The 27917-nt window shown below is 47.4% G+C and overlaps 1 protein-coding gene and 1 long non-coding RNA gene across 2 annotated transcripts in view; one reads left to right on the top strand and one right to left on the bottom strand.

Moving 5' to 3' along the window:
• The window catches only part of hh (hedgehog signaling protein), a 227292-nt gene that overhangs the window by 105093 nt on the left and 94282 nt on the right, over positions 1 to 27917 (top strand). The gene's annotated exons all lie outside the window — the stretch shown is intronic.
• On the bottom strand, positions 9950 to 11824 carry LOC139059023 (uncharacterized). Its single transcript, XR_011513808.1, has 3 exons — positions 11652 to 11824; positions 10674 to 10845; positions 9950 to 10240 (listed from the first exon to the last, which is right to left on the bottom strand). It is a non-coding gene; the product is annotated as an uncharacterized lncRNA (long non-coding RNA).

The following is a 27917-nucleotide window of genomic DNA, read 5'->3' as shown; positions in this document are numbered from 1 at the left end:
GACGTTGCCGCAATCATGAATAGGTGCGATGCTTTAGAAGACGAGCGCATAGAGAGCGGCATAATAATAGTCGGCGTCTTGGATTTACCGGTGTCGTTCAAACTCGGCAGAAATTATTTTCGCACTGTCACCGTCTTCAATCGTCCGTGATGTCATGGTCGGTCTAGTATTACAACACTTTGTTTAAGGAACACTGTCGCACGCGTCGTGCGTCAAAAGAACTCGGAGAATCGCTGGTGTCGGCGTCTTCGCATTAGCGGCCACCATAGGCATAGCAGCAAGGAGCCTTTGATTGGTGGACGCCGGTGACGCGTCGCTGCCTCTGACTGATGGACGCCGGCAACGCGTCGCCGATCTTCTCGCATCGGCAGTCGGCAAAATCTCGGTGTGTCGACACGCGTTACGCTTTTCGTGACCAACACATTTGAGGCATTTGACGCATTTGCGCGTGCCGACGCATGCCACTGGTTGGGCCTTGAGAGCTGCGCACTGAAAATGGCTCAACTGAAACACATTCATGATTAGCCGCATAAAAGATTAGAGACAAGCGAGAAGTAAGGTCGCCACGAGCGCCGTCTTTCAACTAAAGTTACGTGTTGGGCTTGTTGGTGCGATGTATTAAATGCAATTGGCGGAGCGCATATAATGGGGCGATGAGGCGCATTGCGCTGTGTGTGCCTGTTCGTCCTGTCCTGTATGAGCTACGCCGAAGGCGTTTAATATATCGACTAAAGGTTTACTGGAAGCATGTGCCAACTAAACGTCCAACGTCAACTTAAGAGCAAGAAAACGAGAACGTTGTGTGAGTGTTCACAAAACAGTGATCACAAGGGCACAGTGCAGTTATATGCTACCAAAAGAAAATAAAAAAATATAATATGGAAGAACCCATCACACGATCACTGTCACTTGAAATGGGCTTAGTATTTAGCAATAGAACGACACAACGTATTGCTACCCTAGAAACGACTTATGTGTGAGGCGTGCACTACAGTGGGCGTCCTGTCGTCCATCCAGCGGTGACGCTACGAAGGTTCCGCGTGGCCTCAGAAATCTCTAGTAAACGCATCATGCGGCAGCCGGGCTTCTCTATCGCGCTTTGATATTGGCATCCCCTTTGAAACGTGGCGGCAACAAATAGTAAGCTAGCCTGCAGGTACGCTCTACGTTCACTTCCAGAATTACGTGTGCATATTCTTACTCTGCTCGGCCATGCCATGTAGTGGCGCTGCCGAGAAGTACACGCTTGGCTTCTCAGACGAGAAGCGTGGCACACCGGCGCCTGCGAACGCTGAGCCCTATCTTGCCGCACACACAACGGCGTACACTCAATGAGTCAAGTTTGCCAGAGTGCAATTCAAGAGTGGCCCCGGAGCGGCACCGGAGGAACTGAAAGCCGACTTGTGGACGCGCACACAAGCTGTCACCATCCACAGCGCCCAAGACTACGCAAGACCAAGACGGCCGTCATCCCCTTTGACGGACCCATCACACCGAAACACGTCATCTACTGCGGAACCGAGTACAAGTGCTACCCGTACCGGCCCACAAGACAAATCTGCTACGCTTGCTGCCAACAAGGTCACCGCTCCGACGTGTGCCCCACACCGGGCGCCAAGGCTTTCAAACAGTGCGGGATGCAGAACCCGCCAAAGGATCATCAATGTACCCCGAGATGCCTGAACTGCGGAGGCAACCACGCTACCGGATCGAGGGAGTGCCAAGACCGACTAAAGAAAGCCAGGGACCTGCGAGGCAAGGCCAACGGCGGCAACAACGGCGGCGGACGCGAGAGCAGACGTCGCCGCCGGGACGACCGTGGCAAAAAGCCGAGGTGGTTCAGCTCGGAGGGGGAGACTTCGCGGAGCCGTTCGAGATCCCGGGCGTCGCGGAGCCGTTCACAGAGCCGGTCGCGGTCCTTCCCGCCCCTGCCGCCCCTGGCCATTAAGGGAGGGAGCCAGCTGCAGCAGCAGCAGCAGCAGAAGAAGACGAAGAAGGAGCCTACCCGAAAGAGCGGCGGCGTCAAGGTGAGCTGGGGAGCCGAAAACCCCTGGTTTGCTCCGCACTCGGGTGGGGCAGCTAACAAAAAGAACAACACAAACAGCAACCGCGAACAGCCTAGACACGAGAACGCAGAGAAAGTAGCGCTGAGACGCGAACTAGAGCTATCACGCGCTAGACAGAAAGAGCTAGAACGCCAAATAGCAGAGCTAACGAAGGCAGTGCGATACCTTAGGTCGAACAGCCCTCCGCAGCCACAAACCGTACAAACCCAAGCCCCATGGCAAGGAGGCAACGAGGATTTCGGCACGTTTAAAGCAGAGATTCAACAAATGATGGAGCAGATGATGCAGCAACAGCAGCAACAAATGCAGCAAGTGCAATTACAAGTCACAGAGCTCCGGAGCAGCATCCGCAAGCAGACGTTTACCGAGAACATTAGAGAGAAGGCCTACCACCGCCCCACGCTGGCCTCCCTCGCCGACACATCCGCAACCAACACCGAGGCTTAAACATGGCCAGTACAACTTTAAGCAAGCAAGAAACCTTAGATATATGGCAATGGAACTGCAGAGGCTACCGTAAAAAGCAGGGCCTCCTCGAACAATACATTCACACACAACAAACACCCCTCGACATGATATCGCTTCAAGAGACGGGCACGACACCAACACTCGCAGGATACACGTGTTACGAGACTCAAGAGAAAGGAAGAACGGCAACCCTAGTCAGCAAGGCACTCATCGCCATAAGCCACGACAGGATAGCTGACACTGACGTAGAGCACGTGATCGTAGAAATTATACCAAAGAAGAAAAGAAAGAGGGGCAGTATATTTATGGTAAATACATACAGCCCCCCGAAACAGCGGAAGGCAAAATTCTACGAGCTTTTCTATGGCGCACGCAAACTAGCGAAAGACAGCACGCTAATCATCCTAGGAGACTTTAACGCCATGGACAAAAGCTGGGGATACCAAACAGCAAACCCAAAAGGCAAAACGCTAGCGGTGGCAGCAGAGAACACCGACTGCAACCTCCTTACAGACCCAGACACTCCAACCAGAATCGGAAACAGCGTTAGTACCGACACCTGCCCCGACCTCACGTTCATACGAGGAGCGGAACAAGCAGTGTGGGAAAACCTGTTAGAGAAACTGGGTAGTGACCACTACATACTCAAGACGTAAGTAACTTCGGACAGGCTAAGGCGTCAGCTAGGATCGGCAAAAATTACGGACTGGAGCGCTTTTCGAGAGGCATGCGATAGGAATCTCGCCAAGAACGGGATCTAATCAATAGAAGAGTGGGGAAAATGATCATTGAAAAAATGGCTGCGGCTTAGCTAAGGTTAAGCCCAGGATGCGAAGCATACTAGCCTTTATTTTAGTTGTTGAACCACTGTTTAGCCTGGTGAACTGCCGTTGCTTGGCTATATTTGGTTCGGCTAGACGAAGAAACAACTCATGCGTTACTCTGCTTCGCCTTCAAGAGTGGAACGCGACAGCGTTCCCGTCGACCCGCCAAGGGGTGTAAGACAATGGGCTATGGCGCAGCGACTAGGCGCCCCGCATTGGACGCGGTGAGCGTCGAGCAACGCAGCGTTCGGCGCGGCAATGAAATGTGTGCCTGAGCAAGCGACGCACGCCTGAGGCTTAGAAACAGCTCGTTTCTAACCCCCGTATGCAGAAATGCAACTTAAGTTGAAGCCCATGCTTGACTTGATTTGAGTGACGCCTATCGGGAACGCGCCGAAGGAAACGCATAGAGCGTCTTTGGGCACGTTAACGCCAGGCGTCATCTAGATCAAGTCAAGCATGTGCTTCGATTTAAGTTGCATTTCTGAATACGGGGGTAAGGCAACACCGCATTCACCAGAGGCGCTTTTGTACCGCTTTTTTGTACTCGTGGCTCAGTGGTAGCGTCTCCGTCTCACACTCCGGAGACCCTGGTTCGATTCCCACCCAGCCCATCTTGCAAGAGTTGAGCCAAAGCCACCTAGAAAATCAGTCTCTGTAGCACGCCGCAACCTTCGCTTCTCATTCCAACGAGCAGCTCTGTCTCCAGGAGGCATCTCACCTCGTGAGTGTCTAGCAGAGGCAAGTGCAGCTGCTTATATACCGCCGCGACGCCGCGAGTGACGGCGCGAGTTGGAGCCCCGTTTCTCTCTCCTCTGTCGTGACGTCACGGGGTCACGTGGTATTGAAGGCGACACCGCCGCGCCTGAGGAGCTGGGTTGAGCTCTCGTAATATGTTTCGCATAAAACAGCGCAAGCTGTTGGATTTGTGTCCCCGAAGCATTTAACGCGTACCTTCTCCAAGGTGTTCCGAGTCTGGTCCCTCGAACTGGTGGATAAACCGGTAGATAGTTCTGTTGTTTTCTGCCTTGGTCTTGGTCGGATCTATGAGAGCCTTGAAGAATCGCGCGAACGACGCAGACGTCCGAGGTAGACGCCAGACTGCTCAAGCTGTGGGAAGCTAGACGCGTGCTCGCCAAGGGGTGGAAGAAACAAAAATGCAACAGGAAGATAAAGATCGCAGAAATCGCAGCGAAAGCAGAGGAGGACGCGGCGCAATTGGCAAGGCAAAATTGGCAGCAATTCAGCGACTCCCTTAACGCAACTTTGAATACAACGAGGACGTGGCCCTCAAGGCTCTCATAGATCCGACCAAGACCAAGGCAGAAAACAACAGAACTATCTACTGGTTCATCCACCAGTTCGAGGGACCAGACTCGGAACTCCTGGAGAAGGTACGCGTTAAATGCTTCGGGGACACAAACCCAGCAGCTTACGGAGTGCGCTACCGAGGAAGAGAAAACGTTAACCTGGCCAGGCCCATCATGCGAGAAGAGATCTACGCAGCGATTTGAAACACAACCAGAAACATGGCCGTGGGTGCAGACAAGATTAATAACGCACTCATCCGCAACCTCAGTGAAGACTTAGCCGCAGAATTAACAGACTTTCTCAACAAACACTGGGAAGCTGAGATCGTCCCCGAGGAGTGGAAGCATGCGGAGGTAGCTTTTTTTTTTGTCAGCCCGCGTGTCAGACGCCCCCCTTCACACTCCGGCAAACGCGCGTGCGTTGACAGACCGGGGGGGGGGGGGGGGGCGTTGCCCTGGCTTTGACCTCGTAACAGTCTTGCTTTACTCTCGATTCGACACGCTAACAAATTTTCCCTAGTTTCCGCATCCTCCCGCCTCACACCCTCTCCCCTTTAGAAGAACCCCACCTATATATACTGTGGCGAGGAAAGCAGAAGTCGCCTTGAAGAAGACAAGTCCACTTGTCGAAACGTTGGCTCCTGCATTCACCTTGTTCACGTTTTAATCTCATCAAGAGTGAGATACAACAGGTGGACGCGATTTTACGCAAAGCCTACAAAACCGCACTCCACTTTCCCCACAACACCTCAATCGAAAAGCTCCTAGCCTTAGGACAACACAACACCTTCAAATAATTGAAAAAGGCGCTACTAGTCTCCCAACAGCGCAGACTACAGCAGACCCCATCTGGCAGGGAGCTCCTGAAGAAACTAGGCTGCGCCGATCAACTTCAAGAGATACAGAGGACCGAAACAATTCCGGACGAGTATCGCAACACACTAAAAGTAGCACCCATATCCCGGAACATGGATCCCAACCTACACAAAGCACGCAGAAGCGAGGGCTGAATACCTGCAAAAGACACTAGCACCCCAAGAAACGACGGTATATGTGGACGCAGCCACATACGCCAGAGCAGCGGGGCAGAGCAACAGCAACGCGGTGGCAACGGTGATTGATTCGAACCTGCGCGAGATCACCAACGCATCACTACAAGGCTGTACCATAGTCGAAGCTGAAGAAGCGGCCGTCGCTCTAGTGGCAGTGGAGGGATATCGATCTAAACGGTTTCTAACAATCCTTACGGACTCACAAACGGCGTGCCGCCACTACCTACGCGGCAGAATAGGGCACGGAACGCTCCGCATACTCCGCTCTGGAGACCACATAACACAACGACAAACAAAAGAACCAATTAGGCATACAATAGTTTGGACGCCGGGACACACGGTAGTGGCAGGGAACCAAGAGGCGGACAGGATAGCTCGAGGGTACACTTATTACCGAGCATCCAACGTAGGCGACCTCGAGGGGAACGAACCTGTACCCCAAGACTATTCGGCGATACTAATTACTACGAGGGCTGCAGAAAGCGGTATCCACCACCGCACAACTACCTTAGCAGAGAGGACTCTGTCGCGTGGAGGCACCTACAAACGGGCTCGTACCCGAACCTAAATGTACTCAGCAAAATTTATCCCCACACAATACAATGACAAATGTACGTCCCTGGTGCCACGAAGCACCCACGCTGTATAACATAACGTGGGCATGCCAGAAGATAGACGTGGTACCCATTATACCAAACCCGAGTGCGGAGCAATGGGAGGGAGAGCTCTCCAGCGATCGCCAGGTCGACCAAGAAGGTCTGATTCGGCGAGCACAACTGGCAGCAGCATCCAGCGGAGCCCTGGACTAAGGGCAACCGACCGTTGTGCTAGAAGATGGGCGAAGTCATCTGAAGACCGCAGAAGACCAGCGAATCTAGAGCTAATAAAGTTTTTCGCTCACTCACACTCAAGAGTGGCACATAGCCAGTGGCATAGCTTCATCCATTCATTCATTCATGGCACAGCTTGCTGTTGGCGTGAAAGACGTTTATCGAAAAGCAGTACATACGCGGTGCAATTCTGACGCAGCTTGTTACAGCGTCGGTCTGTTGTCCTTGAGGAGACAATGTGAAGTGGGTTTGATTGCGTACAGCGCGGTTTTAATGCAGTGAGGGCGCATTATTAGGAGCATTATTATTATTAATAGCAGCTGCGCCACAAAAGCACTAGATATATGCGGCTCTTCAATGAGGCTCTCGCCAATATGGATCACTGATATGTGCGACTGAGTGCGCGGAAAGCGAGGGGACATTCCTTAGCTTTCCCAGTAACCGGCACTCTCGCTTCTCTAGAATAGCAGCTTGTGCTTGTTGGTTTTGCATCCTGGTGTTAACAGCGCAAAATGTAGACGACCCACGAGACGAGAGGAAGACACCACAAGCGCTGACTTTCAACAGCGTTTATTTGAAAGAAACACGGCTTCTTATACCATAGGCCACACGCGTCACAGACACGTGATCGCACATCTTGCGAAACACGCACTTTTTTTTTGCACTCAAGATAGTGATTGTACGTGCAAAACTCAAGTTCTTTCTTTTTTGTCAGTAACGAGGACGGCGTGCTAACGCACTGATCACGAAGTCTGGTAATCTCGGCTGCCTCAGTTATCTCCCGGACCAGCTGGTCATTGCGTTTCTTCAGCACTTCCCAGCGTCTGAATTCTGCGGTGCAAGCTTTAGAGGGGCAATCTCTGATATGAATACCTAGATTCCTGTTAGCCTGCTCGACGCTAAGTTTACGTTCCTTTACCCCCGTATTCACAAACGCACCTCAACTTGACCCTCCACTCGAAATGCTGCTTGAGGGCGGTTTTTCATTTCACAAATCGCACTCCACTTGAAACGCGCCTTGAGTGAAGGAAAGCTCGAGCGCTTTACTCGAGAATCTCAAGGTAGCCTCGCAGCTACCTTGAATCGCTCCTCGAGTGAAGTTAGTGCGTAAACATGGCTGCCTCGCGATCTGTCGCTCGCCTCGTCAGCATTTTCCGATGGACGCCAGCTGCCACCGTAGCATTTCTTGGGGTAACCGTGCTGCGCATTTTCAAGGGCTTCGTTTTAAGGACCGTTGCAGTCCTCTGGAGCGCTTCGGCACCGGAATTATTCCACTGCAGTGCCGAGACAGATCGGCCGTCCTGTCAAGAAGACTGCGAGCTAGTGCAGTGATTGTCGTCTTACTCCGTGCATGAGCCAGTTGATGACCTGCACACTGGTATTCTTCGTGCCAGTGCTCCGGACCTACTATCGGCGTCAGTGCATTCACGTGTTTCTTGCGGCTCATCGTAGAAAGCCGCATCATTTCAAGCACGGCGCGATACATAACTGCGGCGGACTTCGAACTTGCAAAAAGAAAACAGCTACGAAGATTCCTGTCACCAGTGGGTGTATTGCCTGTGTGCGTGTGTCGCTTGCGCGAGAGCCGGCCGTCGCCCCGTCGGCGCTGTTTGTACTCGGGCAGATCGTCACTGCCCACGCTAATCCAAGGACGGCGAAACACACCGCAGCAAAGTGAGCATCTTTTTAAACGAGCAGGTGCGTTCACTTTAATTTTTGCAATTTTCTTTAATTTGATGCGGCTAGTTGCGCTAAGGAAAATAAGAAATGGACTGTAATTTCGCGCGGACCGTGTGCAGTTGGTGCAATTTAAAGTTATAAGCAATAATTACGTAATCCTTGCTTCAAACCATTCAGTTTAATTAGCTTTTCATCCCTATGAAGATACAAGCTCAACGAGGAAGTCGCCAACCATGAAATGGCATTCAGAACTATACCTGCACGTATGCACAGGTTAATGTAATGTTTTGTTCAAATAAAAGAGACAGAATAAGAATTCAACAGAGTAGAGTTTTGTGCATCACATTATTTTTTATTCCGATAAATAAAAGTGTAGCAGTGTAGTGACAGCACCTAATACAGACAGTGCTAGCAAGTGGTAGCAGATTTTTTTCGCACACCTTTATTGCGAACATCCCAGCTCTCTATAGGGTTCATTATGTAAGTGTTAGATCGCTGTTGTCGGTTTTGCTGAGCAAGCGGTAGACCAGCTGAAAAATGTTTCTTTGCAAATAAAAATGAATAAGAACAGTATGAGGTAATTAATGTAAAAAAAATCACGCTCTAGAACACAAACTTCTTAAACTAATGTATTATTACGAAATGTAAACTAAAGAAAACGAATATAGCACCTAAGCTAGTTTCATGGACCTTCTTTAACATCGGTGTATGTTTATTACCAATCCCTTGTCTTTGCAGGAACCAGGTTGCCAACACAAGCACGCAGAGCAACTGCCTCTCCAACTGTGCTCTGTGTGCTGCGCTTGCATTGGTGTGCAAGTGGAGGAGAGGTCCAGTTAATGTCCTCCTGCACTATAATAGCCGTCGAATTATAGTGCTTAAGACATCTATCATTTTTCTGATATCCTACCAGCTCAAATGTCACCACTAAAAGCAGTTTGACTGCATTTATTTAGTTTCATAGACACGTTGTAGCTGAAGTCATTGTATTTTTCATCCAGATAGCCTTTCTTCAGTCATATTTATTAGGTCAGTAATAACCCTTAATAATTTCTGGTCAATTCAAGTGTCAATTTTTTTCTAAAACAATAAATTAACATTATTCCCGCCTTTTTGTACTTTGATGGTATGCAATACAGCGTGAACTCTGATCCTACAAACAGAAGCAGTAATGAAGGAGAAGAAAGGGGGTTGACCGAGGGGCGCGATTTTTAATAATCATATCACGAAAAGCCAACAAGCACAGTCACCAAAGACAACATAAGGGAGATTACTTGTACTTACTAATTGAATTAAAGAAATGATAAATTAATGGCAATGAAAGTGGATAAAAAACAACTTGCCGCAGGTGGGAAATGATGTAGTTCTAGTAGTAGTAGTAGTAGTAGTAGTAGTAGTAGTAGTAGTAGTAGTAGTAGTAGTAGTAGTAGTAGTAGTAGTAGTAGTAGTAGTAGTAGTAGCAGTTAGTTCTAGTAGTAAAATATAAATACACAAGAAAGTGGATGGGAAAACGGTGCCGCGGTAGCTCCATTGGTCAGAGCATCGCACGCCTATGGCAAGTTTTCTCAACCACTTTCATTGCCATTAATTTGTCATTTCTTTAATTCAATTGGTAAGTAGAAGTAATTTCTCCTCTGTTGTCTTTGGTGTCTTCGCTTGTTTGTTTCCTAGGATATAAACAGAAGGAGTAGTACTGCTGACAAAGATATTTTTGAATAAAACACCATCTCTGTTCAATGCAGTAGTCTGTCGGGTGTAGCCACCCGACGGCAAGCTGTGGTAAATTCTTGTAGAATATATGCTGTTTCTACCCTGCTTCTAGCTTCAGCTTAAGATAAATTATGACGGCCCGAACAATGAGTTTCTTCCATTGGATGCGGATGACAGTTGGCTTCAATGGGGCTTGCAGAACTTCAGCAATTGACCGAGGTACAACACCCAGGGTAGCAGCGTGTCTTGTGGGATCCCAAAATAGGCCGAATGGTGATGCAGACTGTCACAATGACAATGCTGAAAAATACAGTATAGAGCGCATTACTACCGTTATTTCAGGAAAGCTGAGATCAACCATCAAAACTATGGCATATTTTTAATCTACACGTGCTCATGCTAAAGTTGCTTCAGCATGCCACAATTTACTGAAGTGCTGGCTACAAATACTACGAAAGTGTTTCTTGCCAAATTGTGCGCAGCAAAAAGATCCTGTCGCAGCTGCAAAGCACCACGGTCAACTGATGACCTCGCCCATCATATTCATGCGATTTAAAACAAAAATTATATGACAGCTGAAGGGGAATAAAAAATTAATTTGATTTCATTGACATGGCTGTTTCATGTTTGTGGTTATAAATAACAGGATGTCCATTTCGCCATTTTGTGAATGTGGGGACACGTAACATGAATATTTTTACAAAGTTTATGAAAATAAGCGCAGACTAATTACCGGGTAGGCTAGTCATGTACTTCTTCAGCACCTAGCTTCTTTCAGGGAAACGAGCTGGTGCAATTCCAACAGGCAGGCACCATATCTATCGATGCTTTCAGGTCTGCCAGAAGCCTTACGGTGCAGCACAGACGTTGATTTTTCACCAGCTGGTCCTTCCAAGGCCCACATCCTGCACCAGAATGCCAAAACTTTTATGTAGACAGGGCGATCGCGCGCTAAGTAAATTCAGTAAACCTAAGCAACGGAAATGAAAAAAACGTAGCACAGCTAAAAATATGTCGGCATTGCGTGAACTTGAAAGCCCAGTTTATGGAACGTGCATCAGCTGCTACCACATAGCACACTGAAAGAGTTAGGACGAAAAAACAAATGGCGGTGATGAAGTATCGACAAGTCAATTTTCGGAAGATTAAAACATTGCGTAGCGTATATGTGAAGTGAGGAAGCACAGGAAATGCAGGCACCAGTGCTGGTTCGTTGACCATATGTGCTACAAGTTGAGCAAGCCGACTGACCACCACGGCTTCTAAAACAAAGTACAGGACTCAAAAGACGCTTGTTTTTTTTTTCAACCTGCCGGAGCTACGCACTCAACCATATGCGCATGCTGCTACATGTATACTATAACTGCTTCTCCTATACTGAAACATTTCATACGCGATACTGGAATGATCGTTGGATGCAGGCGCCGATCCCTACCTTCTACATTATCGTTTAAAAAAGCGAAACCAACGACAGATTGTCGTGCCCAATCTTCCACAAGTTCCCATTAGCAAAAAAAAAATATGTAATATATGTTTTGGACAAGCTTATGCTGCCTCGAATATGTTTCAGGTACTAATTAATGCCCGCAGCATGAGCAACTGGAGTCAATCATGCTTGTGTACATCGGAAACGGCTTATCGACAGTGCAGCGGCAACCTAAAGAAAACCGCATTGGCATACTGTGCTTCCATGAAAGAATGGCTTACTCACCCATATTTTCTGTCCTGTTGTTGCTTTCAGCAAACTCACAGCACCACTCGGTCTTGAAGGTAAACAAAGCTGCCCATCGGCCGTTCCAGCTGTGGCCTCAAAAGTCATTCAGGCTCGGTCACCATACGCACAAGGACAAAATCACCCATCATAACCGCGATTATCAACCGCAACGTCAGTCACCAATGAAACACTAGGAAAAAAAGACCAGCGGACAAATGCCGGCGCAAATTATCTTGGTTCTCAGCCATGCGCCATGCTCTCAGCTGTTGGGATGCGATTGTTGCCAGACCTCAAACACAGCTCCCGCTAGCTCTATCAGTCGAACGCTCACAGTGGCAGCGTTGCCGAGCTAAAGTTGTACATTGCGCCGTGTAGTTGTTTGATTAGGAAGACGAATGAACTGAAAGACATCTTTGTCTTAAATAATGGGACCTTTAATAAGCACATTGAAGAATAGTCTCGATATCAGACGCTTTTCTCGGTCGATACACTTCACTTGAGTCGAGGGCGCATTTTCAAGGCGTTCCTTGGCGGAGGAAAGGTGAAGTAGTGTTCATGAAACGCAACGGAGCCTTGAGTGAAGGAAGCCCCGTCGCCTCGACTTGGCTGAGTCGAGGAGGAGCTTCAAGTGAAGGCGTGTTTAAGAATACGGGGGTCAGTCTTTCGTTTGTGCATCTTGAAGTATGCCCTATGTACTTTTTTCCACATTTCAAATGTATTCTGCGATTGCTCAGGACCAACCTATACAAACACACATTGCGGTAGAAGTGTTGAGAGTGCACATTAGGCACGTAGCCCGTGCCTGTCCCCACCATCTGGCAACACTACCATCAGAAAGGCCGCAGGCAGCTTTTTGTACTACGATTTCGGAGTATTACAGCTGCCTCCCATCAGGCTACACCCCCGCAACTAAGCCATCGATTCCTCCATGGTGTTTGGCTCGACCCGCAGTGCATCTCACCGTACCAGGAATCAGGAAAAAATCTGAGCTGTCATCACCAGCTCTTAAACAACTAACTCTGCTTCTTTTGCACGAGAGGTACGCCGAACACGTACATATTTATACTGATGGATCGGCAAATCTCCAGTGTTCCTCTGGAGCCGTGGTCTTCCCAGCGAAAGCCACCACCATCAGTTTCAAGACATGTCACCCAACGACACCGATGGCCGCGGAACTTGCAGCCCTTCGCGCTGCACTTCGTCTGGTCAACCAAGAACAACCTCGAAGGTGGTCAATATTCAGTGACTCCAAGGCTGCACTGCAATCTTTGCTATCGGCCCTGCGGCGCGGACCACACGAACAACTGGTATTTGAGATTAGAGAACTCATTAATACCTTAACTGAGAAAGGACACCACGTGACATTTCAGTGGCTTCCAAGTCACTGCGGAGTCATAGGGAACGAACACGCTGATAACGCTGCTCGGTCGGCTCTTCAAGGGGACGAAGAGGAGCCGATACCGTTATCAAGGACAGATGCCGCTCGAAAACTTCGAATGATCAGCCGTCACATCACGTTATCCTTGTGGAACGCTGGAAGTTTTCACAACTACCGACTGCACCATCTTGACTCCTCCCTACGCCTTTGTATTCCAGCTGGGCTCTGTCGTCGCGAAGCTACCCTGCTTTGTCGCCTATAGCTAGGGGTGGCTTTCACCAAGTCTTTCGCTTACCGAATTGGAAGGGCCGACGACGCCTCGTGTGAGGACCGCGGTAACGAGGAGACTTTTCAACACCTTCTTTGTGACTGTCCTCGATATACTTTACAGAGACAATCACTTGCAACCGCGATAGCGCGCTTTGACCAAAGACCTCTCACAGAGGAACTCATCTTCAGATACCGCCATCATAAGCCATCGCAGCAGAGGGCGACGAGGGCACTGTTGCGGTTCTTGAGGGCGACAGAACTGGACAGGCGACTGTAGCCTGAACAGATGTTGATAGTGCACCAAGTGTCAGTGTGCTGTGCGATGACAGTGTTCGGTGACAGTGACCGATTGTGATTGTGTGTCTATGCTCCTTCCTTTCCTTTCCTTATCTCTACTTTGTTTCCACTTTACCTCCCCCTCCCCTCTCTCCCCAGCGTAGGGTAGCCAACCGGATTTTTTTTTCTCTGGTTAACCTCCCTGCCTTTCCCCTTTCCTCTCCCTCTCTCTCTCAAATGTATTCAATGCACCACGGCTTCTGTACTTCCACAAAACGATCCTGGTGATTTATTGTGCACATTTTTTGCTTTATCGGCTCTTCAGCGTTGACGCGTCGGCAGAGGCATTTCGGTTTTTCCGGGGCAGTAAGCACTACATTAACACCAGCTTTGCGCCCAATCTTTTTCAAGCGATAAGTTGCGCACGTATGGCAGGGCCACGGTCCTTCGCTTTTCTTTCATTTTTTGCTTCTAGCCACCTTGCTCGCCATGGACACGCTGGAGTTTTTGGTTCTTTGCTCATTTTTTCTGCAACAGACACAAGAAGGTGTGACGGGTAACCAGCCCTAGTAAGGCGGTCAACCTGCCGACGAAAACTTTGTTCCATCGCGTGGATTCACGATTTTTTAAGAGCATTTGTTAGACAAAGTTTTGCAATTGCTCTCTTCGCCAGTTTTGAATGCGCTGATGGGAATGGCAGTGACGCCATGTCGCCTCTGGGTTCATAGGCCCAGCAGACCTTCCCCCTGGAGAGCTCGAGCCTGAGATCAAGAAATCTCAAAGACCCTTGCATGGGGACCTCGTGGGTAACCGCAAGTGACTGAAGCGCATGACTAACGATTGTTAGTGCCTCTGAAACTGCGTCATCGGAATTCGCGCCAGAGCCATCACAAAGAACGAAGTAATCTTGCATACTGAAAAGATACTCAAAAGATTTTTTGGCGCAAAATCTTTTCAGTATGCAAGATCACCAACTAGCCCAGCAGTGAACTCTTCTAAACTAAGTAATCGTCAACATAACGAAAGACTCTCCAGAGGCTTGTTCCAGTTAGGGCATTCTGAAGAAATTTATCTTTCTGGGCAAGATACAAATCGCTAAGTGCTGGCACAATACATGACCCTCTACAGACGCCGCATTTCTGGAGGTACACATTCCCCTCCCACATAACATGAGTGGACTTCAAATATACAGAAAGGAGTTCCAGGAATCTACCACTTGAAATCGCGCAGGCATTCTGAAAAGCGACAGCATCGTGTGCATCTATACATTCTTCCAGGCACTCCAAAATCTCATCTTGGGGGATCGAATAATATAAATCTTTATAGTCTACAGAGCATGCTGCAAAGTCAGTGCTAGAATTGTCTTTTAAAACCATTATTATGTCGTCTGAGGATTTCACCTGGAAAGGGTCGTCAACAGTTAGTAGTTTTATTTTTTCCTGCAAAAACAGGGCAATCGTATTCTGCCATGTGCCCTTGTCAGATACTATAACCCGCAGGGGCCACTCAGCTTTATGCGTTTTTGCAGTGAAAAACATGTCAAGGGATGATTTTTTGCTAGTTTCGATGCTATGCACAAGGCTGTCGAGCTTGAGGTTTCCGGGTAGCTTCTTTGCAGCTGACTGCTTTTCGCAGAACAGACTTTTCATGACTGTTAAAAGCGGAACTTATGGCCTCTAACGCCTTAAATTGGCAGACGTCTTTTGGCATCACGGTGAAGCCCCCCTCATTGTGAGAAGTAAGCAACGAGAGTGAATGTTCTTTCAAATACGTCGCCACTTGTGGCACAGGTAGGCTCTTCGTGCGCATTTTGCAGCGGGCGCCCGCGTCGACTCCGTCGGACACGCACCTGGCACTTTCAGACTCTGGCCCCGCGCGCGCAACTCGTCGCACCATTGCCAGTCGTTCCGGTGTAGAAGTCCTCGGCTCGACGGCGAATTTCGGTCCATGACGTAGAACCTCCAGGATCGAGTGAGGCAGAGCCTCGACTCCGCTTGTATGGACACTGCTTCCAGGCCGTCCGTGTTTCTACTGCTCTTCTTTCTTGCTTTGCCACTAGGTGGTACCAGTGCCACTAGACGGCACAACATGTCTAGAAATAAGCGCGAGAAAAGAGCCCGGTTGCCGCATGACGCGTTTCTCAGCGTTCGCACGAATCAGTGCGTTATTCATTTCGGACGCGACGTGCATGTTTCTTGGCGACAGCGCTAGATGGCGCCGAGTGCTCTTAAAGAAGCAGGAAAGAGGAATCCGGCTGCAGTGCACACCCCTTAGATCACTCATTTCAGCGGTGGTAATACGTTGTGTCGCCATATTGATTCAGCGATAAACGCATTTCCGCTGACAGTCTTGGCCAGAGGGGTTCCATCGATTTTTTATTATCATTATAGAGTGGCAGACTTTCAGTGGCAATAACGTAGTTCCTCAAGTTAGTATCTAAGACGTTGATTGAAGAGTGGCACACACTGGCACGCACCCATTGACTCTTCGTATCAAGGTGGTTCACTGAAGAGTAGCACGGACCAAGATGCACTTATATACACAGTGCTGTAAGTCAGCGTGCAAGAAGTGCGTTGAAGAGTGGTAGCCACCTAATGGTGGATACACAGTCCACCATCCCCAGGGACCCATATCGGCGGCAAAAAGGTTGGTTGAAAAGCAGCAGAAATATGAAGTACCACATACCCAGTGGCCCAACTTGGTCTTAGGGTTGGTTTCGATCCTTGTTCCCTCATTACAGCAGCCCGATGCGCTAAGGATTCGACCGTTGCGTACCAGAGACCCAGGTTTGCGCGAAAGTGGTTAGACAGACAGACAAGCAGACAGACGGACAGTTAGAAGATAGATAGATAGATAGATAGATAGATAGATAGATAGATAGATAGATAGATAGATAGATAGATAGATAGATAGATAGATAGATAGATAGATAGATAGATAGATAGATAGATAGATAGATAGATAGATAGATAGATAGATAGATAGATAGATAGATAGATAGATAGATAGATAGATAGATAGATAGATAGATAGATAGATAGATAGATAGATAGATAGATAGATAGATAGATAGATAGATAGATAGATAGATAGATAGATAGATAGATAGATAGATAGATAGATAGATAGATAGCCTCCGGAAAGTGCGTGAACAATCCCTAGAATATTAATCATATTAACACTCTTCTATCAGCGTTTGGGCGAGTTGGTAAGGACCTATGGAAAAGGAGGATAGAGCGAAAAGTCTCGGATGGAGAAAGAAAAAAAAACTAGCCAAGGAAGGGTTCCGGCACTTCATCATTAGGCACTTCAGGCAAATTATTTGTGCGTGGAAGTGCGTCGTATACCGATTTTAAACAGGACAATCAAGACGATGCCTAAACATACGACTAATTGAACACAAAATATATTAAGCATTGATTATAAACCACTCATGTACACTGTACCAGCTGTACACTGCAAGTCCTTCGTTTTTTTTTGTGTCTGTTCTACAAGAAATTCTTTTGTATACACATAAGGGCACTTGGGTACGCAAATTGATGTGAACGTCTTTCATTGAGAAATCTCGTGAAGCTTCAATTTACCTTTTTCACGGAGTGACATAAGTTGCCCAGAAGCGTGGTGAGCCCTGTAGCTCACCTGTAATACCTACTTACCCTTGAGTGTTGTCTTCAGTTTGGGCAGTTTTGTTTTCCTTTATTTTTGTCTTTTAGATCCCAGCTTTTAATAGCCGTCAAACTACTCGCATACAAATCATTTGTCAGACTACAACTGGAATATGTTGCTGCCATCTAGAACCCTCATCAAACGTACAGGGTCCATTATGAAATTTCCGCGTTGCCATTTGTTGGGCCTGTTGGTAAACTGAAAGCATATTTAGCGCCAGCAAACAAGGACGAAAGGGTTGTGGTGTCGTCTCTCTTTAGTCCTTGTTTGCCGGCGCTCAATATGCTTCCATCATGAAAGTAATGTGCATGGTTTTATCATGACGCGACTGTCCATGGCAGCGCGGTAAAACCATTCGGGAAATGTGGCGAAGGTGCTGCCTCGCCAACGCAGCCGGTCGCCAGATTTGCGGTACACGGGAGAGTGACCGAGAGTCTGCAAATGCTCAATGTCTGCACGAAGCTTGCGCCGAAAGTGTTGACGGAAGATCAGAAAGAACTTCGAAATTCGCGCTGCCAAGAATTGTTGGATTTGATTCAAAATGAGCTGTACTTCCTTAACTCTGTCGTAGCCGGAGACGAATCCTGGATGTTTGAGTACAACCCAGAATCGAAAAGCCACAGTAGCGAGTTGCGCACAAAATCCTCCCCCTGCCCCAAGAAAGCGCGAATAAGCAAGTCTCGCATCAAAACTATGTTCATTGCCTTCTGTGACGCCCGAGGAATCGTCGGTTTTGAGTTTGCACCGCAAGAAGGAACTGTCAACTCAGACTTTTACCTGGAGGTGCTCAAGAGATTGAAACGCGGGCTCGTGCGCGTGAGCGCTGACATCAAAGACACGGTCAACCTTCACCATGACAATGCCCCCAGCCACACGTCCGTCATCGTTACCAACTTCCTAGCCCGGAGCAGCACCCCGGCGGTCCCCCATCCCCCTTACAGTCCCGACTTGGCTCCGTGCGAGTTTTTTTTTTCGGTTGTTTCCCCGACTGAACAGAGCGCTGAAAGGAAAGCACTGGGAGACCGTGGAAGTTATCCAAAAGCATGTTCCAGCGTTCCCGAGGGACATTCCCGTCAATGACTTTCAGGGTGCCTTCCAGGCGTGGCAGACACGTCTCCGCAAGTGTATTGATGCAGGGGGAGAGTATATTGAAGAATCTTAACAATATGTACAGGTTCGGTAAATAAATTAATTTTCCCTAAAAATGCGCATTACTTTCATTATGGACCCTGTATATCATCGATCCACTCGTGTCATTGTAGACTCGTGCCAGTAGATTCATTCGTTCTTCATATTCAAATAGCATCAGGATTTCACTCCTAAAGGCAAAATCTAGCTTGACATCTCGTTTTTTTTTTCGTCGTATTGCTACGCTCTCGCTTTATCACAACTTTTTTTACAGCTCGCTGAGCCGATCACCTTACGTCACGCCATCATATTCAAGCGGGCCACAGCGCACCAGCGATCAACTTCAAGTTTATCGTCATGAAACACGAACTGTCACTTTTCAAGCTTCATTTTTTCCTTGAGCTACCAAAGACTGGAACGACCTATCCTTCAATGTCGCTGGAATCACATGTTACTCAGAATTTCTGGAAACTGTTCAAACTCGTGTATCACCGTAACACCTGCCTTGTTAACCACCCCTTATGTAATACCCGGAATGGCGTCTCTACGGTAATAAAATGAAATGAAATAGCCCGTTCCTGTGGCGAGCGTTGGCGTCGGCGTAATCGAGCGAATGAGCACGACAACGAAACACGAAAGAGCGGCAGATTAGTGTTCCTGTATATGCTCCCGCAGGGAGCATATACAGGAACACTACGGCAGATGAAAGATGCGAACCGCGAACGGCGGAGATCGAGGCAACGTAGGCGGATACCAGTGAGAGCGGCCCCTTGAGTAACGTAAGCGCGGGAAACTGGTTTCATGCGGACCCGCTTGACCGTTCGATGCGTTCTCGTATCTGGTCTCAGTCGGACCATGAGTTTCGTACTATCATCTGCTCACGTGAGCTCTCGCTTGTTTGGTGTGCTCGGTTTGGTCTCCTTCGTGCTTGTTTCGATTGTCATGGTTTGCGATTAGTTTGTAATCTGCATGCGCGACGCGAATTATGTAGTACTTCCTGGAGGCCTAGCGGCACCAGCGAATATACTGGAACATTCGACGAGTCATATGTAAAAGCCGACACGCTGTAGCCGCAGATCTGATTTTCGACCGATTGCCGACTCTGCTACATGTCTCTCAAATTCTTTGCCGGAATATATCGCGAAATGAAAGCACGTACAGAGCTGCGCACTAATTTGCCATTATGGAACATCGCCGGTGAATTTTTTTCTGAACTTTCACCTGTCTATAGTGATTTTGTCCAGTTGTGGCGACGGCTCAGTTGGGTCTGCTTGTTCGTTCGAATAAGCATTTAAGTTCTAGGACAGCGCTTCTGCTTTCTGTTCTTCTCCCTTCTTGCCTTTTCCTGCTACTCACATTTTGCATTGGAAAGAACTTGCGTTAGTGAGGGTGATCGACGTCTTGGTAACACAAGATTCTGCATGTTTTTAAATCTGTAAAACTTGGGCACTTTCACCGAATGCTCTCCGCATGTCGACAATTGTAAGGAGATTCCACACGCGCAATTCTCCACCCATTGTGTAGTGTTGCTTTGTTGCCTGTTGTAGCCTCCTCAGGTGTGAGCTAATTTCCCGTTCTTCTTCAACGGACCACAGTGAAGCTCCCGCCGAGAAGCGAGCAGGAATGTCAAGCGCGGAATGCGCGCCCTGCGCTCTTCCGTTTGGCTCTTTTACGAGAGGCGCCCTGAAGGCCTCGCCATGCTGCGCTCTGCACCTGTAAGGACCGCCGTAAAGACCGTTTACGACCGCAAGAGCAGCGTGACCAGTGCGCCCTTCTATTAGACTATTCATATATGCGCGAAGATCGACCAGTGCAGCGCTTTTTCTCACGACTGCTCAGAATCTCAGCGGGTGCATCGCACGCCACAAGTGGCGGCTCTCGTAATCAGGGAACTCTGCTAAAATCAGCAAATTTCGACGTATTTGACTAGTCAAGCATGCCGATGTTGGCACTGCGCCCTAGTTGACCTCTTTCCAGCTATTTACTAGCCTCCTGTTTATTGCTAACTGACCGATCCGCAATAAATATATACCGTTCCAAGGGACGTTGGCTCTCCGAGCAGCTTTTCTGTTTCCTTAGCGTAAGCGCATTATTTTTTTTAGCATCATCAATATGCTTTCTTGCAGAACTACCCCACAAACAAAAAGTAAAAGAATATAGTATTGCTCCTATTGCTGAATTTCTAGATTGGTTATATTTATCTCCAATATAACGTTCCGTGGTTACTCGATGGCATATGCACGTTTACAACCATTTTCACGGCGCATTTATACGCCTGAGTCGATCGCTGTGCATGTGTGCGCGAGTGCGTGCGTGTGGAGTTGACCTATTTCGTGTGCAATGCACGAACTCCACCCTGGAGCTCTAGTGAGCCCCGCCTTGTGTCAGCCAACTGTCATGCCGCTGTGTTGGTGCACACGCAATCTCTCTTCCGTTTTAGCGCCAGCAAGGAGACGTTGGTGCGCGACGCATAAAACAGCGCACCACGATTTCTTCCACTTGTCTAGTGGTGCTACAAGCTCTGATCACTATTTCGCCTATTATCATTCTCCAATTTCTTTAAGTTACCTTGTGTAATCGCGCGTGTTGCATCAAGCCACATGATGGCCATCAAGTACTACCGGTAGTACTTCTCTTATTCCTCGTTGTGACCAGAAGTTTCAAGACGCGCCACGGTTTTGAGAACAATCGCTGGTGTGCTAGAAACTCTAGCTTCTGCAGTTAACCCTTGTGTTCTAAAGAGGTAGGGAGCAAACTTAACTGAATAATTATCTTGTGGAAAAATAATTCCAATGTCGAAATGAGTGCCGAAGATCGAACATTCGAAGGAATAGCGCTGGCCACGAAATCCAATAACCATCTCACTGTATTCGACGACAGCGCTGCCGTGTGACCGCAGCAGTGCTTTTCTTTTTCTTTCTCCAACAAAACAAAAACCACGATTCAGTTACGAGGCACGCCGTAGAGCGAGGGGAAGAATTTGGACCACTTGTTTAGCTTATGCCTAAATCCACACGGCCGCGCAGTGCTTGCGCCAGCCGGTCACAGCCGCTGCACACGCGCCAGCTGGCTGCGCGTGTATGGCGCCTCAGAGGAGCTTCGGCCGTCGTGCACAGGCGACCCTGCACCTGAACTGAACCCTCAGATACTGCCGATCGGCTCTTTTCAAACTCTTGAGCAAGCTGATCACTTCCCACTGCTCACAAAACCTAAAAATTAAGATTAATTTCAAACTTTACTAATTGCTACTGCATTATCCTCATATTCTTTCACTAATATAACACAATATTAGGTCTACTTTGATATTCCAGCAATATTTCCTGTACTTGTGGGTGGAAAATTTGTTTCCTAAGGCCAACTAAAAAATTGAAAATGACCTTGCATGACGTTGCTCAGAGCTTCTTCTATGATGCTTCGCTTTAAATTACCCTATTATGACTTTTCAGGCATTGCACTGAATTTAAGGCCCGTCAAGTTGTTAAGGGTTTAAGGCCCGTCAAGTTGCTGCGAGCAACTTTTTCCTTAAATCCCCCATAAATTGTACGTTTATGGAAATAAAGGCATTTGTATTTGTATAGTATAATTACGAGTTACAGGAATAGTAGGCAGGGATGTGTTAATTTAAACACCGAAAAATTGTCTTTACAGAAAATTACATATGTTGCATCACAAGGTACCACTGGGTCGTTTACTAAATTTAAATATTTATAGAAATAGCGTTGCAAACATAAGTCAGTCGATCTAGTATGTGACATATGCGTATGGCACTACCTTCTCTTTGACATGGATGAGCTTGTTTCGGTAGCTAACACAGCATTAAATGATTTCTATGGATGGTGTGCTCGTTAATTGTTTACAAAGTAACTCTTTAATATAGAAGGCTCCTCTTTTTCCGTGCCAAGGAAATCGAGTGTAAAAGGCAACTATACTTGAACTACACTGTATGGATATTTATTCTAACTATAAAGCCCCGATAATTATTTTCCATGCTCGTATGCCATGAAATTTACATACTGAAATGGTAAGAAACAACTTAAGCAAAGCTTTAGGCATACCAGTTCTCGGTCGCTCCTACCAATCAGTCAGAAATTGATAATGTGTAAGGACTTCTACTGTTCAAATTTACGCTATCGTCATTACATGTGGGTAACGGCTACCTCGCAAACTAAACAAATATTACCCGTACTTCGGAAGAATGCATTTCTCTCAATTGCAAATGCTGAATATGATTCCCGTTCTTCTCCTTTCTATAACAAATTTAAACAGTCGAGGTTTGATAGGGTTTACCATTACTTCTTGGTCCTGTCTCGTGAAACTTAAATTAACAAAACAAATAAAAATTAGCCGCACAGCATGCCTATATCAGAACTCCTTGTCCTGGTCCACTAAGCACGTTGAGTGCTATAACATTCGCTGGTGCAAAACAAACTATGGATTCGAAATGTAAAGCTTTATACTTCCAATAAATACTTTATTATCAAGTCAAATTGATTGCCTCTTTTTTCACGAAATGCTAAAATTAATAGATCTTTTTTTATAGTATTGACACGCGTACTTATTTTTTCATGGACTGCATATCACCCGCCAACAACTTAATGTTGTCGCTCAGCGGAAGCCGCGGCTGCATGATTTGGAACTAACTCGAATGTTGTGGTTGTTTCTGCCTCTTTCTCGCTAGACCTTGTGTAATCAGATCGGATGCATGACGCCGATAGTCTTGGAGCGAATGCGAGCACCAGCGATTGCGCAGGAGCTCTCGATGAGTCATGTGTAAAAGCCGACGCGCTTGGCCCGCAGATCAGATATCGACGATCGCAGACTGCACTCGCCGTTATAGTTTTGCTTTGATTGTCACTTGTTTTTCTGGACATACGTTTGTCCAATAAAGACTTAGTTTTGTGATTCACAGTTTTGCTAGCGTGTTCTACACCGTCACTGCAACAGAATAGTATTGCGAGTGAGACGTTCTTCTACATCAGCTACTACCAGCAAAACGTTCAAACTGTATATTCTGAATTTCTTGTACTTCTTTCTCGCTTGCTTCTCAAACTGCAATGAATAATTTCACGTTGTCATGGTTTTTATTTATTTATAAGTAAGCTGGTCAGCAATAGTCATTTTACTTGTTTTGAATACTAAATTTGGCCTTCTTTTTGCTTCTGGGTATATTTTCTGTTGTACTTCCTGTGCCTAAACTAATTTATGTTATAACATGTAGGACACTTCGAATGCTGACACGTTGCTGCCTTGTTTTTCTGAGAGATTGAGCTAGTCAAGCTGCATTTAAATCGCAGCTTCTTTGTCGCCGTGCACACCGCATTTTTTTTTCTTTTTCCTATGTGTGTGTTTGTGAACAACGAAAATTATCGTGGTAAAACATGCTCAAACATCTTTACACTGATAGACCGACGTCCTCAGGTGTATAAACGGCTGCTTTCATTGCCCGTAGCTTAGTACCAGTCAACTGTAGAGATCGTACCTCATTAAGGCGTCGACAAAAAAGACAGCACATTCCCCTGAGTTCAGTCGGCTGACAAAGCGCTGCCAAGTTCTATGCAGCGACCTCATGGCCCAAAGTGGGGCTATTGGCTCGCGCGTCTTCACCGTGAAGAATACTTCAAGGAAGTATTTCTTTCTTTGCATTACTTTTCGTGTTTTAAAGGTTTAGGTTGTCAAAGAATCAAAGTGCGTGACGTGTTTCTTTCGTCGGATAGAATGATACCGGCTTGAAATTATTCTCCATCGTGAACATGGATTTAAAGTTATGGCCAGAACCCCAAAGGCGTATGCTTACAGTGAGACGATGCCGCGCTCCATGCGGGCACGTGACAAGAGTTCAGTGTGTGCACATTTGTTCACCGTTTCAAGCCCCGTACATGATGGCTCTCTCTCTTCTTTGCTCAGCGCAGATCTGTCAGCAACTTGCCGGACCATAGCTGACATGCCCTGGTGTCGGATATGAGAAAGGTAGCATAATACAGGCGATGTTTCCAAAGCTTACAGGCGTCCTCCGCAATGCTAACATTTTGAGCAACGATAACGTTCCTTTTTTGAGCCAAGGTTTTCTTTTCGGGAAATTGCAGGCTTGAAAGGGCGTGATGCCATAGGAATTCAACTGAGACGGCAGCTTGTTTCTTCAAATACTGAACAATTAAATTATGGGGTTTTACGTGCCAAAATCACTTTCTGATTAGGAGGCATGCCGTAGTGGAGGGCTCCGGAAATTTCGACCACCTGGGATTTTTTAACGTGCACGTAAATGGAAGTACACGGGTGTTTTCGCATTTCGCCCCCATCTAAATGCGGCCACCGTGGCCGGGATTTGAACCCGCGACCTCGTGCTCAGCAACCCAGCACCATAGCCACTGCGCAACCACGGCGGGTGTTCAAATCCTATAGACGCCTTGATTCTTTCCATGATGCTTATCTTTCCAGCACCAATATTCCAGTTTTAGTACTTTGCACGCGGGCCTGCGGGGGTTCTACGATGGCTGAATTCTGCCAAACATCTACTGAACTTTTTTCTGAACTATGTTCCGCTTAATGTACGTGACTACTCAGGACTGTTACGTGGTAATGACAATGCTGCACACCAAAAAGAGTTACACTCTTAAGGGTGTTTTTTCGAGTCTCTAACACATTTCCTTACAACCATAGAAAAAGGCGTTTAATTGAACTAATGCAACCAGTTTAAAGGGTGATTTTTCTAGGAATTAAACCCTTTCCCCCGATGATTGTGTTGCCGAAAGCAACTCTCCATTTGGCCTCCATATCGTTTATTATATCACTTCCTAGTGTTTCGCACGTCTGCCTTAGTAATGCCGACATGTGTTGTGAGTCGCTTATATAAAAATATCTCAGTACACCTAAGCACTACTTTAGAGTCATGAATTGCGAAAGCGCTAATGTCCACTTGAACGCCGCTGAGCGCTACTTGGAGTTATGAACTCTTTACAAGCAAGTGAGGTCGTTGATACGCTTGGCTAGCTTTAGCCCAGTGGGTGAGATACTGGGTTGTAGGTTCGAAACACATCGCCGCCAACGTTATTCCTTTCGAATTTGTTCTGTTTCATTATACTTTAATTTCTTTACAGCGATTACCGGGGCGAAGTTAGAACGCAGGCGAGAGCTGGCGTGTACGAGGAAAGCGTGGATAACACGGGCTTCCGAGAGCGATGGTGACGTGGCGTCGCAGTGTTGCCCCTGGTGTAACTCCAGCGCAGGCGTTCTCTTTGGCCCGCTCTGTTCCGTCGAGGCACGCATTTCACGTGGCGTGGCAGCCTTTCCGCTGCTACAGACGCTGGCTTTTTCGCTCAGTGGGCCATTTGATGATTTGGCATCATAGAATAAGAAGATTAAAGCGACATCTAAGACTACCTACGTGCGGGGGTGCGAAATGATTATAGTTTCAATTGGTGAAATGTTTCTTTACGCGCGTTCATTGCCTGCGCTCAAACTGCCCTTCGGTAAGGCCAAGTCAAAACGTGCCAAGCATCTCATTGCACTCGCTTGCCCGCGAGTAGTTCCTAGACCGCTTAGCGGCGCTGAACTGGACATTAATTCTTATTACTTTAATCACTCATTTTATACACTCATGACGCAGCGCCACCTCCTCCTCATTGGCCGCGCCTTCATGTGCCCAATGACGCACGCACAGGGCACAATTTTAGCCAACCAGAACCGTGCAGCCACCGGGAAGCGTGTTCGTCTCGCACCTCGGAGGCCCGGGTTCGATTCCTACCCAAACCAAATATTACGAACTTTCTTGTCAAAGCCATTAGTTTACTTTGCTTGCAGGAAAGCTCCCTCAGCAATGTGACGCCAATCCGAGCGATTATTTTACCTGTTTCTACTCTTTACGCCGTTGGGCATTTTTCGTACCACTCGTTGAAGACAACAACGCCTGCTTTTCCACCTGGACCTACATCTCGCCCAACACCTTCTAAAAAAGCTTAGGGCCTTAGCTTTCTCCTCGTGAAGTCACACGAGGGGGCAGATTGGTAAAAATACGGAGCGCCGTTCAAGAGAGGTTAGGTTCTCTCGTAGATGAAAGGTGCGGAAACTTTTTTTTTTCTTGCATGTATTTTAGAACAAGTTTGACCGCAAGAATGTTATAGGAGCAAAACGTTTATTTAAACAATCCAGCTTCGTGTTGTGGTTACACTATATCAGGAGTAATACACCTATTTGTTATGGAGAGTTATGGCTTCCCCACCCCTTTTTTTTAGTTATGGCAGCGTCGAGAAATTTGTCATTTAGCTTGCCACAAAAGTTCTTCTGCAATACGTTCGTGCTGCACCGCAGGTTGTGTTTTAGTACTACTTCGCTCGTGAGTGAATTCTCAGAGGCGTCCAAGTCAAATTGCTCTTCGTTGGCCAGCAAATGCAGTGCCAGCTTCGTGACGACCTGACGTTGTTCCTACATTAGTAGCAGTTCTGGCTGCGCAGCGAGCTGTTTTACGACAACGTAGCTGTGAGCAACAGCGTTAAGTGCATGCATCGATGGGTAGACTAGACCTCCTCTGTCCAACTGCTTCACGAGATCGCAGCGTTCATGAGTGGCAGAGACTGTGCTCATCTTATTCAGTCAACGCGTCCCGGCAAGGTCCCGTACACTGCATATCCTGCGACGTAGACCAGGATCGGAATGACGTCCTGCATCGTTCGACAGAGTATCGTTGATCACAACAACGTTGCAGCTGGGATGTAGTGCCTCTGCCTGCTTGCGTACGCATTCCCAGTGCTGGTCAGTGGAAATAGTCGGCAAGGTGCTCTGCAGGCGCAGCTTGTTTACGACTTCATGAATCTGTCTGATGCAAACGTGCGTCTGCGCACCTGCCAGTTGTCTATACTTTCCAAGCCGATCTTCTAGGCAGTCACTCTGTATCTTCCCAGAAAGGACATTTGACATCCCTACCTCTTCGAAGCTGTACCTAGCGAGCTCAACAAGTGCAAAGGTAGTGTGTAAGTGAGCAGCGTGAGTCTCCTTTGTCAGAGTACTCTTGTCACGGCCTTTGTTTCTCCACTGATCCAGCCATTTCAAAAGCATGTGCAAGAACTCGATTTTTTATCGTTATCAACGGAAAACACTGCTTGTTCTAACTGGTCTCTCAGCCTTTTTCCCTTCCACGGAGTTTTCACGTTTACAATTATCCACCACTTGAGTACGATCTCGATGAATGTAGCAGTCGCTTCAAAAGAGAGTAGGTTGTGCCGTGCTCCAAAAGCACGTAACGCCTGAGGTGAGAAATCATTGAAGATTTGTAAGAGAAGCTTTACGTTCTGCCTTTAAATATCTGAAAGGTAGAGGGCCTTTCTCTGCAGCCCATAACCATGTTTAAACAGCTGGTCACAGTCTTTGCTGTGAAGGGTCCCTGATTGTCGCAAATGGCGCTGTTTGCATGCGCTCTGACTGTGGCGCGTCTGTTTGGATCTCAGGGAAGTAGAAGCAAACTTGGTCATTCTTCTGGTTTGTCCAGCTATTTCTTACGCATTTTAGTATGTGTACCGCATCTATAACGACGAACAGCGGCCTTGCAGGGTCTG

Source organism: Dermacentor albipictus, chromosome 4 (genome assembly GCF_038994185.2).
Source record: "Dermacentor albipictus isolate Rhodes 1998 colony chromosome 4, USDA_Dalb.pri_finalv2, whole genome shotgun sequence".
NCBI lineage: Eukaryota > Metazoa > Arthropoda > Arachnida > Ixodida > Ixodidae > Dermacentor > Dermacentor albipictus.
This window is presented reverse-complemented; position numbering and strand designations above follow the sequence as displayed.